Source organism: Hirundo rustica, chromosome 1, assembly GCF_015227805.2.
Source record: "Hirundo rustica isolate bHirRus1 chromosome 1, bHirRus1.pri.v3, whole genome shotgun sequence".
Taxonomy (NCBI): Eukaryota; Metazoa; Chordata; class Aves; order Passeriformes; family Hirundinidae; genus Hirundo; species Hirundo rustica.
This window is the reverse complement of record NC_053450.1, coordinates 141,595,899-141,614,591: the sequence shown is the minus strand read 5'-3', so window position 1 is coordinate 141,614,591 and position 18,693 is coordinate 141,595,899. Positions and strand designations below refer to the sequence as shown.

At 39.7% G+C, this 18,693-nt stretch overlaps 1 protein-coding gene across 8 annotated transcripts in view; it reads left to right on the top strand.

Annotated features, from left to right (window-relative positions):
* The first annotated feature begins 443 nt into the window (after positions 1-443).
* The window catches only part of ZNF438 (zinc finger protein 438), a 50,821-nt gene continuing 32,571 nt past the window's right edge, over positions 444-18,693 (top strand). For 5 of the 8 annotated variants that reach the window (XM_040074960.1, XM_058422151.1, XM_040074951.1 and 2 more), the window contains exons 1-3: positions 444-514; positions 2,553-2,652; positions 3,146-3,199. The gene's annotated coding sequence lies outside the window, so the exon portion shown is untranslated. Of the gene's footprint in view, positions 515-751; positions 832-1,016; positions 1,194-2,188; positions 2,208-2,552; positions 2,653-3,145; positions 3,200-18,693 lie in introns of those variants that run through there. The other 3 variants (XM_040074925.1, XM_040074926.2, XM_040074933.1) reach the window with 3 other exon arrangements.

Sequence of the window (18,693 nt, the reverse complement as noted above, 5' to 3'; positions counted from 1 at the left end):
GGCCTCACCACTGCCAAGTACAGCAGCACAGTGACTGTCCTCATCCTGCTGGCCACACTACTGCCGATACAGGCCTGGAAGCCACCGGTCTTTCAGTCAGCTCATGTTCAGCCATCTGCGCTCCCTCTGACCCAGTGCTTCCAAGCCCCCTAGGCTTATTTTCCAGCACAATGCCTGTACTTTCAGAGATCCCTTTTTCTGACCTGCCCCAGGACAGCCCCCATGCCAACGCCTGACAAACCATGAGTTTCGGGGACCGGCTGGGTCCCCCTCCCGCCCGTCGCTGGTTGGGACGGGGAGGGAAGGCCTCGCTGGGCACAGCGGCGCCCGAGGTCGAAGCCCCATACTCCCGCAGCATCGCCGCCGAAGCCCGGGCGCAGACCGAGGCGCGGCCCCGCCGCCCCTTTCCCTGGGACAGCCCCCGCCCGCCGGCGGCCCCGCCCCTGCGCCTTCCCGCGGGGGTGACGCCGCCGCCCCGCGCCGCGGAGGCGGGACCCGGGCACGGCGGGCGTTCGTAAGTTCCTTCCCCCCGCGGCGGTGGGGCCGCGGCCCGGGCTGGGGGCGGGCGGCGCCGGGGCGCGGCTGCCCCGCTCTCTCCCCGCCTGCGGAGCCGGCTGGCGGCGCGGGGCCGGGAAGCAGGAGGGAGGGGTGGCGGCTCCCGGCGGGGCGGGCGCCTCCTCCGGCCCTCACTCGGTGAGCCCGAGGGGTTCCTCGCCGGGCGCCGCGGCCGGAGCTCCGCGCCCGCGGGGCCCTTCGCTCGGCCCGTCCCGGCACAGCCTGACCCGCTTTTCGGCCGAGGCGCCGGGCGGCAGCGTCCCCCGGGCCGCCGAGGTGCGTGCGGGGCCCGCCCGGCTGCGGGAGCGGCGGTGCGGGGCCTGCGGCGCTCGGCCGGGGCCGCCGTGTGAGCTCCGAGCCGGCACGGCCACCCGGGCCCCGGCACGGGGTGTCACCCCGCCAGTGCGGAAACTGCGAGAGGGCGTGACTGCCGCTGCCGGTTCTGATGTCGTAATAAAGACCCGCAGAAAGGCCGCGTGTGGCCGGTTCCTCCAAGTCACGGCGATTGTTTGTACAGCTCACGCGCTTTTCGGTGGTGGCCGTAGAGCGTGGCCGCCGTGCGGGGCGGCAGTGGGTGCCTCCGGGTTCTGTGGCGCTGGGCCGTGGCAGCGTTTGGCTCCTGTGCGGTCCCTGCCAGCGTGAGTCAGAGCTGTGCGCCGAGCTCTTGACTCCGAGACCTGGGCGATGTTTCATAACCTTGCTGCTGCTTCCATAAAAGTACAAATACGATGCGCAGTCCTCTCGGGCCCCTTACGGTTTGGAAGGAGCTGACAGCCAGAGGGGTTTTGTCCTGTGGCTGCAGAAATTCCAGATGCAGTAAACGGGGGTGGTGTTTGTATATAACTAACCTGTCGGCTTATGAATCCATTAGAACTTTTAATTATGACGTCAGGAACATATTCCACATTCCAAGTGATCAGATGTGTCTGGCATAGATAATAGAAGAAGGAGGAAGGTATTCTAAAGCCGCGTAGGAGAATTTTCAAAAGACTGTGCAAATGTTTGCAGCATAGCAGATTTACGAAAGATTGGCTCGTTTCAATTTATTTTTCCAAAAAGCCATGCTCTATTAAAAGATTTACCTAGTTCTATACCTAAATTAAGATTCGTGTTATACATCTTGTGCTCAGTTCCTTTCTTCTAGAGTTAACTTTTGTTAAAGCTTTTTAATATATAATAAAGTCTTAGTCAACAGCCTAGCCCTTAAATGCTGTATAGTTAAGCTAATTATAGTCTTGAATTTTCTTGTACTGATTTATTTGAACCTGCAATATGCCATTAAAAGTGGTCTTTCATGTTATTCCTTAATGAAAAGGAAGGAGGAGGATAACAGGGTACAGCTGTTATCCTCCCTTGGATTATAGTAGTTTAAGTGCAGGTTTTTTTCCCCACAGAACTATTCAGCTATCAAAATACTGAGCTGTTGTTTTGTTTGTTTTTTCAATACCCTGATTGTAGCTAGTTATTTTTAGTAATAGTTTAGGTTAATATTTTTCAAAGTTATTTTTATGTAAAGCAAAATAACATCAGGGATGAGTGCATATTTTTTTTCTGCTTCTGTAGCTGGAAGAATCTGATCTTTTTCCAACTTAGAGTTTGTCAAAAGACAGGAAAAGGAAGAAAGAAAACATATGACAAGTCATATGTTTAAAGTATTTTTTGCAATGATCTAATGTTCTTAGTATTTAATTATAAAGATATTCTTGGGTAATGAGGACTTGAGGATCAGAAGAAAGCCAGCACTATGCAGATATTTTTAGCTTTTGGGCAGGCTGTTAAAGAAATAGATTGTGCAGTAGCTAAAGTTGTAATTGAAGTGTTTTTCAAAGTGTTTAATGAAGAAAATGCTAGTTTTTTATGTTTCCTGCATCTCATTTGTGAGTGAGAATATCAGGACTAGCAATGATGGGGAGAGCATCGATGAGATATTTCTGACTTTCTCACTTGAAGCCTTAGAAATTTGTAGCGATTGTCACACATATGTTTTTGATGTACAGGATTCAAGGATTCTTGATGTTCAAGGATTATGTTGTGCTAGATGAGAGGAGTGTTCTCCATCAGTGACTTGGACTGTTTCAAGCATTTTTATGTGCCCAGGTAAAACATTTATAGGAGTAGTTTAATGTTTTAAATGTCTGTATCAAACTTGTGATGGTTTTATGTATTTATTTGCACCTAAGGAGGTAGATGGTGTCAGGTCGAAGTGAAATAGCCAAATGTTGAACGTAGAACTTGGTTTGGAAGCTGACTGGAAATATTACTGCAGTTACAGTTAAAGAAACTTTGAAATTCTGGAAGTGCATAGTAAAATCAGAAATATAAGAACTTTTATCAGTTATTTTAGCAATATTTATTCAGATATTTATTACTGTAATCTTTAGTCTAAAGTCTTGTTAATGTATGGTAAGCCTCAGAGGAGATGCTGTTGTATTGTGGGTAAACATGTTTTAGTAGAATTCTTGTTTATTTACCGCATCTTAAAATATTTATCTCTTATATTAAATATGATTTTCTGTCATTTGCTAAATATATTTCCTGAGGTATTGGAACTTTCTGTTGTTTTTGTTTGTTTTTTATTTCCTTGAAATAGGAATTAAGATGGATGAAATGTTTCATTGGTCATAGCAGCAACAGGACGTATAAGGTGGGTATGTTGAAAGATTACAGTTAATATCTTTGCAGAGTGTTTTAGATTTTGATTCTGTGTCCATATGAACACAAAGGCAGTTTTTGCCTCTGTGTTTGAGTTTATTTGCTCATTTAAAATTCTTTAAGATCAGTGAAGGTGTACTCCATTGGGCTTGCACTCCAGCGAAACAAATTGTTTTCATAATTTCCGTAAAAGATATTAGTGGTTCAGCAGCAGGAAAGTATGTTTTGATGCTTATCCTTATTTGCAGTCAAGACAAGACATTGGCCTTATTTGCTAAGATTTAGTACTTCATGTCAGTGTTTTAATTTATTTAGAGAGATCCAGAACATGCTTTTACTTAAAAAGGTTTTTAAAAAACAAATTTAAAACATAACTTTATATTTTACAAGACTACCATTGGCAAATAAGAGAAAACAGTGCTGCTTGAGTAATAATTGAGCCCTTTCTCATGGAGCATTATTTGCGTGTTGTTGTCAAAGTTAAATGAATGACAGATACCTTCACTATGTAACCAGCATTAAATTATATGGCAGAGATCTTGGTTTTTATTTTTTAATTTAAAAAATAAAAAGTTGTGGGATTTTTTTGTTTTTTAATTTCATTCTTTCTTGTGCTGGTGTAACAAAGATTCTTACTGCCAGTTTAAAATGGTGTTTGGAGAATGGTGTTGTCTTTGTATTGTATTTGCTGTGTCACTGTTTGTCTTGTCACCTCATGAAACCACAGAACAACTGGGTAGGAACCATCCTATTCAAATATCACAAAGTGGGATGTTTGCTGATTAAGTGTGTCTTTGACTTACTCTATTATAGTATTGTATTTACTGGTATTGGTTTATCACTAATTGGTTGATTAAACTTAGTCTCAGTAGTATTCAAGCATAACTTTTTTAAAGGATCGATTTCATGCGTATTTATAGTGTAATTGAATGTTGTAGGAGATGTTAGCGTGGTTTGTGTAGCAATAATCATAATCTTCCAGTTAATATCAAGAACGTAATCAAAACAACATAAACCTAACTATGGTAGAGCTGTACTGTCTGTTGAGCAAGGGTGCAAAAGGGCATCGGTTAAGGAGAGACTATCTTTGCTTTGTCACTTCAGACTTTTACCATTTTAGGAAAGAATGTTTTCCTCTCCTAAACTGTGAACTGTTCTTTTTCTCTTTTGCTCTCTTCTTGTATCTTTTTGAAGGCCATACAGTACTGAAAGCTTTGCTTGAAGGGAAGCTGGCTGGTGTCCTCATACCAGAAGAGGTTTAGTACTGAGCTGCCAATACACCTTGAACTGTTGCACAAATAGAAAGGAAACAATGTAATCAGTAGCTCAGTACATCTTTCAGAAGTCTAATACATTGTGGTCACTTCATTAGTGGTTAAACTTTTATTTTTTGCAGAATGATGAGATTTTTTTTCATGTAATCGTAAAAAGAGTAAAATCATGGTGTATTGAATCATAAACAGGCTCTTTTTTTTTTTAAGTGTCTTTTACTTTCAGCTGCTGCTATGGGATGTTAATTTCTGTGTATGCATCATGCTGTTTCATTCTGTGGCTTAGCAGTTTGGTTTTCAGAAAGTCTAAACCCAGGATTGTTGGTTTAGAAAAAGTGTCATGGTTAATGCCAAGAAGAGGTCACATGCTGAGCTTCAGAGCTGGACTATCTCAGCCCTGCTGAAGAGCCTCTGTTGCAGCAAGTCAAAGGGGAGACAGGAGTATTCTTGTGTCTCACTTGGGTCTTTGCCAGGAGGAGCAGGTGCTAAAGAGATGGAAAAGCAGCTTGGAAAATTTGTTTGATAGGTAATGGAGTTGTGGGGGAAAGAAACTACTTCTGGCAGACTTACTAGGATCTATCACTGAAATTGGTTTGGGATATTAGGTTGGTCGTAAGTTACAGTTCCAGGGAAAATTTTTGCTGCTCATGTGGGTGCCAGGGCAGTTAGAGCTACGTTTCCATACTCAGTCTTTTTCAGAAGCCCTTTGTTACCAGTAGCTGAATGCCAAAATGTCTGTAGGAACTATTGAATGGTTTTACGTGGTGCCAAAGCAGAAACCAAACCGAAAAAACCCTCAAAGGTGCATTGTCTTAATTTTTGGAGCGTTATTCAGCTGCTAAGGACAATTGCAAAGGACTGTATCTCTTCTTCAAAGGATCTTTCTCTTGGGCCAACACTATGAAAATGGTGTATCACCATACAAATTACAGCTTAGATTGATGTCATTGCTGTTGTTCCTGTGCTTCTTTGCCACTTCACGTTTCTTTATATGCATGTTTGTGGTTATTTGGGATGAACCGTAGAAAATAGGGATTTTACAAAAATGTTACTGATTTTTATAGTTTTGAGCACACTTCTGCTGAATGACATACAACTTAATTTTGGTGGATCTTTTTGGCCGTGACTGGTTGGCTTCCCTAAGGGAAACTACAGTCTGCTGATTGTGAGGGTGTGTAATCTCAGATTCACATCAGGCTGTCCTTTCAAAGAGTGCTACATGACAGTTTTTGCTCTTCCTCAGCTCAATCAAAACAGAATTACTGGTGAAGAAATAAGGTAGATCCATGTTTTTAGGAAGCAGGGCAGTAAAGCTAAACTACCCAACATTGGCCTCCGCTAATTATGTGCAGTGTTCTAAAGATAAAACTATTTGATCCCCCAAAATACCATTAGGGAATTAAAAAGGATCAGTCTATAGAAACCTGTGTAGTCCTGTTGTGTATGTAAGTGTAGTACTCCGTGTGTGAGGAATCAAGCACTTGGAAGTTACCAGCCTGCCAGAAAAATAATATGGATGTTCACTAGGTTGTGTTGCTTTTGTCATCAACAGATTTTGAGGCTTTACTGAAGCAGGAAAACAAATCAGTATTGGATTTGGAAAAAAGGGACTGTTCTATATTACAGGACTCGAACTGAGACCACCCAAATGCCTTCAGCTGGTTTTTGTTATTTTCACAAATTGTTTGTTCTTTTAGCAGAATGTTTAAGAACAGAGAGTCAGGTCAATCATGAATTGTTTGAGAGAAGTAACTCAAAAGCTTTTGTTGGCTCATGCTATAAGAGTAAGGGGACATGCTGTGAAATTAGGGTGGCAAAGTCAGAAAGGAAACTTGAGAAATGATATATTTCTTAATAAACTGGTAAGACTGAGCTCTGCAGTCTAGGGATAATTTTAATTTAGAAAAATTCTAATAGAAATTGGATAAGTTAGAGTGCAGGAATATTTACACAGGCTCAGGTTACCTTTTCTCCTAAAAGAATATAATCCCTCATCTTTTTGTCACTTGCAAAATTATTTTTTCCATCATCATTTTTAATAAAGCTCACCTACAAACCATGTGTTGGTGGTGTGAGTTAAGGAATTAAGTCTATCCCTAGTTTGTTTATGGGAGAAAGAATTACAGCATCTCACTAATTTGTTTGTTCTCTTTCTCTGTATTGGGTTATATCTAGATGAGATACCCACTAGATAATATGTCTAGTTCCCTTGGTAGGATACACTGATTTACTGTGTTTCTCTTGTAGATGTGGATATTGGAGAAGAGGTTTTGGGGATTAACATCAGGGTCCTCATGAAATTGGAAAGAATTTACGTAGGCCAGTTGTTTTTGTGACTTGCTACTTGTGAGACACCGTTCTTTTCAGCTTTGATTTTTCTATTGCTTGGGCTTGTGCATCAAGTTGGTGTTCCTGTGGTAATTTAATTTGAGTCAGTACACAAGTTTGTTCTGTACCTAGACTGATGGAATATTTTGGGAGGATGAAATGAGCTAACGCTGGCCTTCTGTGTCACCCTGCCAACTCCCAGCAAGTATGTAAAAAGTCATAAAAATAGCAGTGGGGGTATCTTAATTAAATGAGCATGCTTGTCGCTTTGCCAGTCTTTTCTCTTGGCATAGTTTAAGTCCTAGAAACTGTTTGCTTTCAGTCTCTATCAAACTCGAATATAAAACTCTGTGATAAAAGCATCAGAAGCAGTGTTCAACAGGAAAAGACTACAGAATCGGCTTTTTCTCATTCCCACTTAAATGTCCTTTTCTCTCTTAGTGCAGGCTGCAGTTTTAACTTTTGTTGTGTTTAGCAGCAGATTGAGTTAAATTTGTTGTATTTGGCTCTAGAGCAGCAAAGAGCAGATGTCAGGGAGGTGCCGTGACAAGAATAAAAAATTCAGCAGGCTTGTGGGAATCTGGGGCTGAGAGGGAAGTCTTCCTCCTATTTTTTCCATGCTAGAATCCGTATTATAACATTTAGAGCTGGCATTCAGTTCAAAAGTTGCCATACTGCAAGGGTTGATGCATTGACACACATTCTTTCCCACAGCTCAAATTGTGGAAACAGAGTTTATTTATAAAATAAAACATGCCTGTGAAATTATAATTGATATCTTAATTACAGGGAACTTGCCTGAAAGATGTAACTTAGCAATCCGTGGGACATTTTCCTGGCTTAGAAGAGCCACGATTTATACTGAAACGTTTTCTCTGCGTGAATCCTAGAAATGGAATTCTCCTGTCAAGGCAGAAAAACTTCAGTAACTGAGAGATACTCTGCCAGGGGTGATAAGTCTAAAATAATAGTTAACTTTTAAACATTACTTAGGGTTAGAACATCTGAAAAGTAAGCTTTGCTATTTGGGATTGTCACTGTTTGAAAAATACGCATTTAAAAGCCACCACTTCATGTTGCCAATTTTTACATAATCAGATGGGTCCTGGATGTATGTGGAATCCTGGAGAAGTTTCTTGCTTTGGATTATTTCTTTTCACTTTTGTAAATGAACACAGTGCTCTGGAAGTCAGTGGTGTAGCTTCTTTTTTCTTTAATTCTTACCTTATTAAGGGTAATTTCTGAAAACACCTGGTGTAGTTTGTTAGTTAGCAGCCTGATTGCTTTTTTATTTCACTTTCTTTATCACATCTTTTTCATTCATCATCTACTTGCGCTACAAGAGTATATATTGCCACAGTATAGTTTGAAGAAGCATAAATATGATGTAATTTACATCGTATTTTCATAATTTTGATTGCAGGTTGCTGTATTTGAAAACTCTGCCTATTCTCTTGTTGTTGTATATGTAGAATGATGTACTTGATAATTTCTGGCGATTTTTTTTTTTTTTCCTGTGATGAAAGAGTTTTATTTACACACTGATCTGGAGGGGAGGACAGTAATAAATCTACTTTTCCTTGAGATGGTACTCACTGATCTTGTATTAGTGTTTTAGTAAACCACGTTGACTCCTGCTTTGGGTTTCCTATTCTGGCGGTGAAGCTGGACTCTTGTCTAGCTCTGGTAGCAGCTCTTATTTGCTGGGGAGATGGGATTTGAAATAAAAGGAATATATGTTTTTGTGCATTTAGTAAGAATATGGAGTCTGTTTTTTTTTAAAAGCAATTAGTCCAGTAGGGTCACTTGAGAAGCATCATATGTGTGAGGTATATAATGTGCATGCTCTGTTCTCCTCTGCAGAGTCCTGAGTGGAGTGTGCTGCTGCTCAGGTTTGAGAACAAATCTTCCCATGTCTTTTGCTGATGAACAATGTCAGTATACTGCTAAAAGAACACAGGACTAAATTGCCTGTTGGCTGTAGCACGCTGAGTTTCTTGGTCAGGCAGGTGATTTCAGTGACTTGAAAGTGACAGGCCTGGAGATAATTGTGGTCAGAGCTGCTCCAAAAGGATTGAGCGAAGCCTTTTGGATTTCTTAAACGATAAGAAAGCTAGATATGACCAACAGCTGCTGTGATGGCTATTCAGACACTGAGTTAATCTAGTCCAGTGCAGGATTTTTCACCTCTGAGCAGTTTAGAGCATGTTCTGCCTAAGGTGAGCTGGTGAAACTAACAGTTTTGGTGTGTTTGATTACCATCATTTATGTTCACCGTGAACTTAATTTCTTACAGGTATTTTTCACCTGGCTGTCAAATTTCTTTGTTGTGTCAGAAAGACTTTGTGGTCACATAAAAAAAGTTAGAAAAATGGTTATGTTGTGGATTCTGTATTTAAAGACTGTGTTCTAGCTCACTTCAATAATTAAATATTTGTAAAGTTTCTTTTACATGATAAGATTTTGCTTCAAAGGAAGCATGAAACTATAGAGCCTGTTTAGGCTAGAACAAGGTTGTACCTGTTTTATTTCTTTTATATGATTTCATGCAAGCGTTAAACCTACATTTATGTACTAACATGCTTTGAAGATAGCTGGATATTGTGAGGAGAGCTGGTCTAGGGTGTTGTTAATTGATCTAATTAATTGTAAAAATTTTGAAACCTTTTTGAAGGTATTTTTTGCATCTAAAAATATTCAAATATTTGGTATAAAATATTGATGTTAATTGGAAAGTGAAATTTCTGTTAAATTTTGAAAGAAAGCTTTTTTCATGTTCAAGATTAAAGCATACCAAACTCTTACTTTTCTTTTTTGATTTAAAAATTATTCTATACTTACAGAAATGCAGCTACCTTTGAAGGATTTAGCTGATCAGCTTTTGAGAAGCATAAAAATTCCTTAGATTAAGAATAATGCTAACAAAATTGATGGAAACTCCTGAATATAGAACTGGTTTATTCTGGATAATTCTCTTCCTGTTCCAAGAAGCTGTTCATTTTGGAAAAGCAAAAAAAAAAACCAAAACAAAACAACTCAAAACAAAACAAAAAAAAACCAAAAAACCCCCCCACACACAAAAAACAAAACAAAAAACAAAACAAAACAAACTAAACAAACAACAACAAAAAAAAAAACCCACACAAAACAAAACAAAAAAACCCAAACCAAACCAAAACCTATAAAGTCTTGGTTATAGAAGTTGTGGAATAATGGGTTTTAATTTGACCATCATAAAAAAATGCAAGGCAAGGAGAAAGAATAATATATTGATGGTAATATCTAAGAACTTATAAAACATCTTCCCCCTAGAAAACAAAAAGTAAAAAAATAATTTGTAAAGTGGACTGTACCTATAGACTATTGCAGGTGTCCTATCAGGGGAATAGGATGGGTAAGTACCCTGAGTCTTACTTACCTCTGAGAGATTTCAGTGATGAGAGACATAATTAACTTGGGCATGTGAGCCTTTTTTTATCAAAGTGGAATTATGTTTTAAAGTGTTTGCTGTTCAGTAATGGAAATGATTTATTTCAATTGTCTCTTCATAACATTTCAAACATGAAACACTAGAAGGACCATTTCCAGAATACTTATTAATAATTGCAAAATTAATAGATAACCCCAAAGAATTCATAGATGTTAGTAATGGTTGAGAGAGACTAGCCATGCTTGCTTAGTGGAGGATATTTACAGAGAACTATTTCAGGTTTTCTTTAGTGGCCCCTCTCTCTCCAAGACTTGTGTGTCAGTGGCGTAGTTACCTGATAATTCAGTCTTTGGCAATTATCTTTAGAAAGCTGCTCTGGATTGGGAAGGAGAACATGTTTAATGTGTATACTTGAAGTGAGGAAGGTGCTGGATGGGAATACTAACTCATGTTAGGTTGACTGATTGTAGATGTCCCTGAAAGAGGAAGTTTTGAATTTCTATTAAAATCTAGTCATATAACAAACAACTGTATTTAGCAGCACAATAACTTTCAAAACTAGTATCTTTGGAATTCACTTTTTCATTATAAAGTGGTTTCACAGACCCAAAATACGACATTTCTTACTTTCAGGTTTTTAAAGTTAATTACATTTCTTTCTAGAAATTAGTTGAATACCAGTAACCTCCCAAATAATGAGCATTACTTGTAGTAGTACGCTAGAATTGTGGAGTATCCTGAGTTGGAAGGGGCCCACAAGGATCACTGAGTTCAACTCCTACAAGTTTTCAGATACAAATTCTAGAGAAGTTTCACAAAGAGCAGATGTGGCCAGGTGGAAAATGTTGATTTGCAAAGGAATCCTATGTAGTGCCCACTGTTGTGAGCCACAGTGGAGCCTCAGGGTGCAGCAGATGAGTTAAAATTCCTGAGCTGAAAGGAATGCTCAGTTTCTGACCTGCTGCTTACACTTGGGAGGTACAGGGAACCCTTCCCATGGCTGTTGCCACCAGCTCATTTGCACAGTAACAGCCCTTGGAGGTAGCTCCTGGCTTCTGACTGACTTCAGTCAGTTCACCTGGCTGAATGAAAATAGGCTGTGGTTTTAAGCATGTGGAACCAAAAAAACCCAAAAAAACCAAAAACCCCAAAAACTTGAGTATCACTGGGAGTATTTTTGCTTTACATGTACTAGTTCTTTGAAAACAGACTATCTTGCAGGAATACTGAAATACTTTTATCTGACCTATGAACAAACAGTGTTACATGCTATGGAGGATAGGTTTGTGTTGCATTTATAGCTGTTGAAAAACTAGTGGCTCATCCACTATTGCAGTTTTTTTGGCTAACATCTTGTATGAATGTTGTACTGCTGAATCTTTAATCTGTTGTGGAGACAGACAAATTTAGGAGAAGTGACTTTAATCTTTGAAGAACGTGTATTGACTGGGAAAGCTAGTTCAGTTTATTTTTGCAAATCACCAACCCTTAGAAGTGGGATTAAGTTCAGTGCAGGAGAAAATGGAACTTTCCCTTTGTCTCCAGAGTGAGGTCACGGTGCTTGTCTCTTTTCAGCCTCCATCTCAGTAAAATAATAGAAAATATAATTGTTTCATGTTTCAGTTTTATCTCCTGAAGAATGGGAGTTATGGTTACTTGTGCAGGTTGTAATGTCAGCAATTACTTCTTGTCCTTGTTGCTTCTTTACTGTACTGTCTCTGCTCTATTTGCATGCCCGTGAAAATTCTCACGTGCTGCTTTTGCATTTTCTTTTTTTTTTTTCTTCTTTTTTTTGCCCCTTGATTTTATTTATTTAGAGATTCCACTGAGCAGGTAGCTGAGTAGACTTCAGCCGTGCAGGAATTGGTTGTGCATGTGGCTTTAGTGATGGTAAAATCCCACCCATCTTAGATGTGAAGGCAAGGAAAAGGAAATAAAGGAGAATCCAACAGAAAAGATGAGAAAAGAAAGGCTCTGTTAGTAAAGGAAGGTGGAGTGGAGCGCCTGAGTCACAAGGTTGGTAGAAAAGAAGCTAAAGTGATAACGCTGGTTTTGGCACTGCAATGTGCGATGATGCTGTTCTGATCTGTAATTTTAAGAAGCATGTTGCTTAAATAAGATAATTCACTGATTCCTTTTTTTAATTGTAAAAGTATCTTTTGAGTTCATTTTTCAGTAGAGCGGATATACACTAGGACTCATTTTAGGGGAGCTTATTTTTGTTTAATGAGGATCTATTAATAGTAATTTTAATAAATAAATTTATCAAAACACTAGTGCTTGGTTGCTTTATTGCTCATCTCTTGTCTGACTGGGGTTATGTGCAGCATTAGGTCTTGGTAGATTTAAAGGAATGCTATTTTCCTTAGTGAGGAGCTTAGGAAAAAAATCTCTTGTCTCACTAAAATGGGTCCCAGTTCTATGTGAAGGACAGGCATGTGATCTCTGTTCACTTTCCAATATCACACTTGAAGGCTTTCTAACTAGACTGAACTACAGTCAGATCACTCAAATTCCCCCATGTTCCTCGAGAATAGATTGTTTCACCAGCGAATACGTGGTGTACTTTGAGCTCATTCTTCTGAGTTTGAGAGTTTTCTTTCAGAATTTGGGAGATCCATTTTTGTGAAATAGGTAATTGAGAGAGTTTGCATTCTTGCTTGAATAATGCCCTACATATTTTGGACAGAGGTTTTCCATAACTAAATAAGAACAAGATATTTGACCAGGTTCTAGAGGGAACACTGGTCAGCATAAATTTAAAAGAAAAAGTCCAGAAGAGACAGCTGAGTATTCTTTTGTGGTGTTTGCAACTTCTTCATGTTTCTTCTGGGCTTTAATTATACTGCATATACATGGCAAAAAGAAAGACCAGGGGTTTTGTTCTTTTCATGGAGGTGTAGCTTTATCACATAGTTGGGAATTTATAGCCTAGTAATATATTGTGTTTTTTCCATTCCTGCATTTTGCAATTGGTTTGTACAGCCTTATAGTCTGGCAGCTGAGAGCTCACTTTTTCACTATTTTTTTTGGCATGAAAGGGTTACTGTTCACATTTCCTGTGTAATTCCTTCTGATCTTGCTGGGCTGTAATTACTTTCTTGATGTTAAACATTCCCAGGCTCCTATAACCTTCTAGCTTGCTTGTACTGGCCAAGTTTGTCCCAGGTGATCATGTGGGCGAACCTCCTGTTTTTAAGGATAAAAATCTCTCCTTCCTGTGTAAGATAGGCTACATACTCATTCCTTTGCTGTGCAATCCCAAGAGAAATCTTTTAAAAAATAATAATAAGGTAGCACACCACTCTAAAAGAGTCAGACTTAGCAGCCAAAATACATGACAAATCAAGTGTGTGGGTTTAGAATTTGCTGAATCTTGGTTGAATGACTGCGAGTTCACCTTGAAGATTATTTTTTCTTAATACATTTGGAAAATAGGTTATGATATAAAAAAGACAGATTTGACTGTAGCTTCTTACTTTTGACCATATAATTGGCAAATCTTTTTAAGCTTGTTTGAATGTAGAACTACTTAGTTGAGCCTTCAGGAGTTTTTTTTCTTTTGAATTCTTTGCAGTGGCTGCATATCTTTAAAAAAAAAAAAAAAAAAAAAGAAAACCCCAAAATCTTACTCAATTCTGTCTTTTCTACATAGTCTGGTTATCCTGTATTTCTTCTGATTTTCAGTTTTGGTATATAAACAGTAAACCCAAGGTATTATTTTGTTTTTAAATAGAAGTGTCTGTATACTACTGAGAAATGTTGACTTCAGAGGTGTGGGAACTGAAGTGTTCTCTTCTGCAAAGGCACCAAAAGGTTTTCTGTGCTGCTCTTCAGCTTTAATGTGGGGGAGACACCTGTAAGAATGTGAGTGAAGTTTGTTTTCTGTGACCTTTATGCTGTTTTCTCACAGTGCCAAGAACAATGAAAGGTTGTGATGGCAAGGCTTTTTTAGGCTGTGAGGAGTTATAATGTGCTGATACATTGACACTGGTGAGTGTTGGGTTGTTCTTTAGGGTTTTTTTTTTTTTTTTTTTGTTACTGACAATGTAGTCAGTAACAAAATTTTTTGCTACTGTCAGAGAAAGTAGTTGGAGGTTCAGTTGGTTCAAGAAGTAGCCTGAATTTTGATATATCTTATTATCTTGTTATAGGTAACTTTTTTGTCATAGTCCTAGTCTTAACTTATGCATTTAATTGGCTGCTTTGTAAAATTCTCAGGCTGCAAGTAATTCTATTTTGTTTAGCTGTATTATTGTACTTGCGCGACAGAATACTCAGACATCTTCCCAGTAACTGACTGAAGTCTTGTGAATGTGTAACTGTGAGCTGAATGGGATTATATGATTATACATGGAAGAAAATGGCTTGTAGGTGATAAATTGTATCAGTTTGAGCCCTTTTCTTAGCTTAAGTCTCATGCACTCCAATGTCTGTGCTTTACTATATAAATAGAAATTAAAACAGTTGGCATGTGTGTTGTTGACTATGCTGCTATGCTAGTGAACAACAGGAAGAATATATTTTAATGAAAGTGTCTTTAATCTTTTCAGGAAGTCTTGAATTTGATGCCTTAGTTATAATTGGAATGCAGTCAGTATGCGGACCCAGTTCTTAATTGCATACTCCATCATGTAACTGGGAGCATGGCTGTCAGATCTATTTTTGTTGTCAATCCCAGATGTTCTTATGGGGTGTTATTCAACACAGGGAAATCCAGTCCTGGCATAAAGTATTTGTGCAGTAGTTACGTGAAAAAAAACATGAAGCACTAGATGAGTATAAATGGACAGAAGAAGATGCTGCTTGTGATTTCCAATTACACTGTCATTATGTTGTGGTCTGAGATTTGTTAGGAAACTTCATATGAAGAGGGTTTACCTTTGCATATCCACTTGGGTATGTGTTAAACATGTTGCAAGCATCATAGGCTTCTTGTGCAGCAGGATAATTCTTTGGTTAAAGATTTTTTTTTTTCGAAAACACGTATGACTACATATTATGAAAACACTGATGAATTTAGAGTTAGTTGAGAAGCAAACACTCCTGAAACCTGTTTTCCATCTAGTAAGATGGATTCATCTTGCCATGCTCTTTACCTGTTTAATTTTGCTTCTGCTTAGATGAGGGAAGTATTACTCGCTATTTTGTAATAGGTAACCTGTTTTGAATTTATTTTGTAAAGAATATCGAATATAACCAACCAGACTCTCAATTATGAATTTCACCTTTATGGTGGAAAGTACCCTGAGTGGTAATGAATTTTCTTCCATGAAAAATTTGTGGTTTCAGAGTCTATGTGAATTGCCTCTTCTCTTGCATAGAAGTCATGTTACAGGATGTAAGCTGGTTCTGTTATCCTCTGTGTGTGTGTGTGTGTGTGTGTGTGTGTACATGTTGATCTTCCAGTGATTTAACTTAAAACTCTTGTGGACTTAGATGTCTGTAATGTACTAGAGGCAAGGTGATGCCTATAGCTGTGATGCAGGGAAGAACTGGATGTAATCTTATGTGTATTTAGTGCAGAGAAAGAAAGTCTTTGGTTTTAACAAGCTTCTGTAGAAATAAGGAATTATTTGAATTAGGGGAGCTTTTAGGCTTTCAGACAATATAGTCAACTGTATTTTTATATTCAGAGTTGTACAAGTTCTCTCTTAGGGAGGACATGTAAATTACTGTTGTGACAAAACGCATAAATGTGTCTAGGATTTGACAGTAATTAATTCATTTTGCTTATCTAAGGTAAGATTAAGTGCCTCAGTATGAAACTGGCTATAAAAATTAAAATGTAAACAAATTTGACACACATCCGGTGTAATAGCACATTTGGTAGAACTGAAGGCACTTTGTTTTCAAGTGCAGTGGTTTCTCACTTTCAGTGTTCACAAGGTGTTTAGTTGCAGAGCGTCTCTTGACTAGATTTTTAAGGGCAGCTTTTATCTCCATGGCTTTCTTGACTTGAACTGTGTATGGCAGAGTCTTTAAGTACTGCTAAAATGTTGATGAATTATGTTGTTTGCCATTGGCGCACAGAAAGAATCATAGAATATCCTGAGTTGGAAGGGACCGATGAGGATCATCAAAGCCCAGCTCCTTGGGTCTTCACAGGGCAGCCCCAAGGGTCACACCCCGTTCCTGAGAGCATTGTCCAAACACTTCTCGAACTCTGTCAGGCTCGGTGCCGTGACAGCTTCCCTGGGGTGCCTGCTCCAGTGCCCAAACACCCTCTGGGTGAAGAATCTTTTCCTAATATTCAACCTAAACCTCCCCTGACCACTTCAGGCCATTCCCTTGGATCCTGTCACTGGTCACCACAGAGATCAGTGTCTGCCCTCCTCTTCCCCTCACAAGGAAGCTGTAGACTGAAATGACATCTCCCTTCAGTCTCCACCAGACCAAGTGGAGTCCCCTCAGCCACTCATATGGCTTTCCCTCAAGGCCCGTCACCATTTTGATGACTCTCCATTTTACACTTTCTAACAGCTTTCTGTCTTTTTTTATACTGTGGTGCCCAAAACTGCACGGGGGCCTCAAGGAGAGGCTGTGCCCATGCAGAGCAGGACAGTCCTCTCCTTTGCCTGGCTGGCAATGCTGTGCCTGATGCACCGGGGAGGTCCTGCAGAGAGATCTCCACAAATCAGAGGTCTGGGCAATCACCGGCCACATGAAGTTCAACAAGGCAAAGTGCTGGATTCTGTTCCTGGGATGGGACAACCCTGGATGTAGAGACTGGGCAATGAGAGGCTGGAGAGCTGAGCTCAGAAAGGAACCTGGGGCTCCTGTCCATGGCAAGCTGAACGTGAGCCAGCAGTGCCCTGGCAGCCAGCAGGGACAGCCCTGTCCTGGGGGACATCAGGCACAGCCGGGCAAGGGAGGGGATTGTCCTGCTCTGCTCTGGGCTGGAGCAGCCTCACCTCGAGTGCTGGGGGCAGTTCTGGGAGCCACAATATAAGAAAGGTACAAAACTGTTAGAAAGCATAAAAAGGAAAGCCACCAGGATGGTGAAGGGCCCTGAGAGGAAGCTGTGTGAGGAGCAGCTGAGATCACCTGGTCTGTTCAGCCTGTGGAGGAGGAGACTGAGGGAGACCTCACTGCAGCCTGGTGAGGGGAAGAGGAGGGAGCAGGCACTGCTCTCTTCTCTGGTGAGCAGTGACAGGACATGAAGGAATGGCTTGAAGTTGTGTCAGGGGAGGTTTAGGTTGGATATCAGGAAAAGGTTTTTCAGCCAAAGGACGGTTGGTCACTGGGACGGGCTCCCCAGGGAAGTGGTCACAGCACCAAGCCTGATGGAATTCAAGAAGCATTAGGGCAATGCTCTTATGCTCATGATGTGACTCTTGGGCATGGTGCTGTGCAGGGCCAGGAGTTGGACTCTATGATTCTTGTAGGTCTTTTCCAACTCAGATATTCTGTGATTCTGTATTTTTAAGGCTTTTTAATTTTATCGTTTTAGATGAATAGTCATGAAAACAGAGAACCTTACAAGGTATTTAGCAATTTGAAAGATGTTAGGAAACAGAATACACTGTATCCTTATTATACATATGTTTCTTCTGTATAGAGAGAGTTCTCTTGTCATCTGCTCTGATGCTCAAAGTAATTTTATGTTTTGTCATCTGCTAAATGTATTACATGTTGTCTAAATTTTTTACTTATTGGAAGCTTCTAAAATTCCTATCCAAAACTTCATGTTTCAGAAACTTAAGCTCAGTTCTTCCCTCTGTATAAAATAAATTTTGCTTCCAGTCTGTGAATTTTCATGAGACTTAAATACCATAGGTATCACTGCTATTGCAGTCAACAGTATTAAAACCACTTGCAAATTAAATATGTATATAGCCAGAAATATTAAAAAAAAATTACTTATTTATCTTTAAAGATAACTGTCATCAATGGAAGTACTTATTTTTTAGATTCTTCACAGGACTGTGGGTTTGAAAGGAACTCTTTGTCACTGCAATTTTGTGTTTCATTTTTAAGGTTAATTCAATTCTCACTTGTAGCGTGGTCATTGACATTTACATGGTATGGGCCATGAGGCCTGCATGCAGCAGGTGAATTCACACAGATCAGAAATAGCTTAGAAGAAAAGTCCAAAATGTCTTTGGCAGTTATCACCATTATTTTTAATCTCCCCTCCTTCCTTCCAGTGCCCTAAAAAGTAGTTGAGCTGGATGAGTGAATGTTTGATGCAGAGGATGATGCAGATTGTTGGCATGTGCACATATCAAAACTACAAAGTTTACAACACAGATCTTGCATTATTTCAGAACTAGTGAAAGGTGAATGACTTTGAAGAGCAGAAGTGAATGTGGTAGAAATAATATGCAGGATTTTCTGCTTTGCTGCAAGGGAAGCGTTTTTTGTTGGTTTTTTTTTTTTTTTTTTTTAACAGAAATATGTTTGGTAATGTTCTCTCTATATTAAAACCCTTATCTAAGTCTTAAAGGATATCGT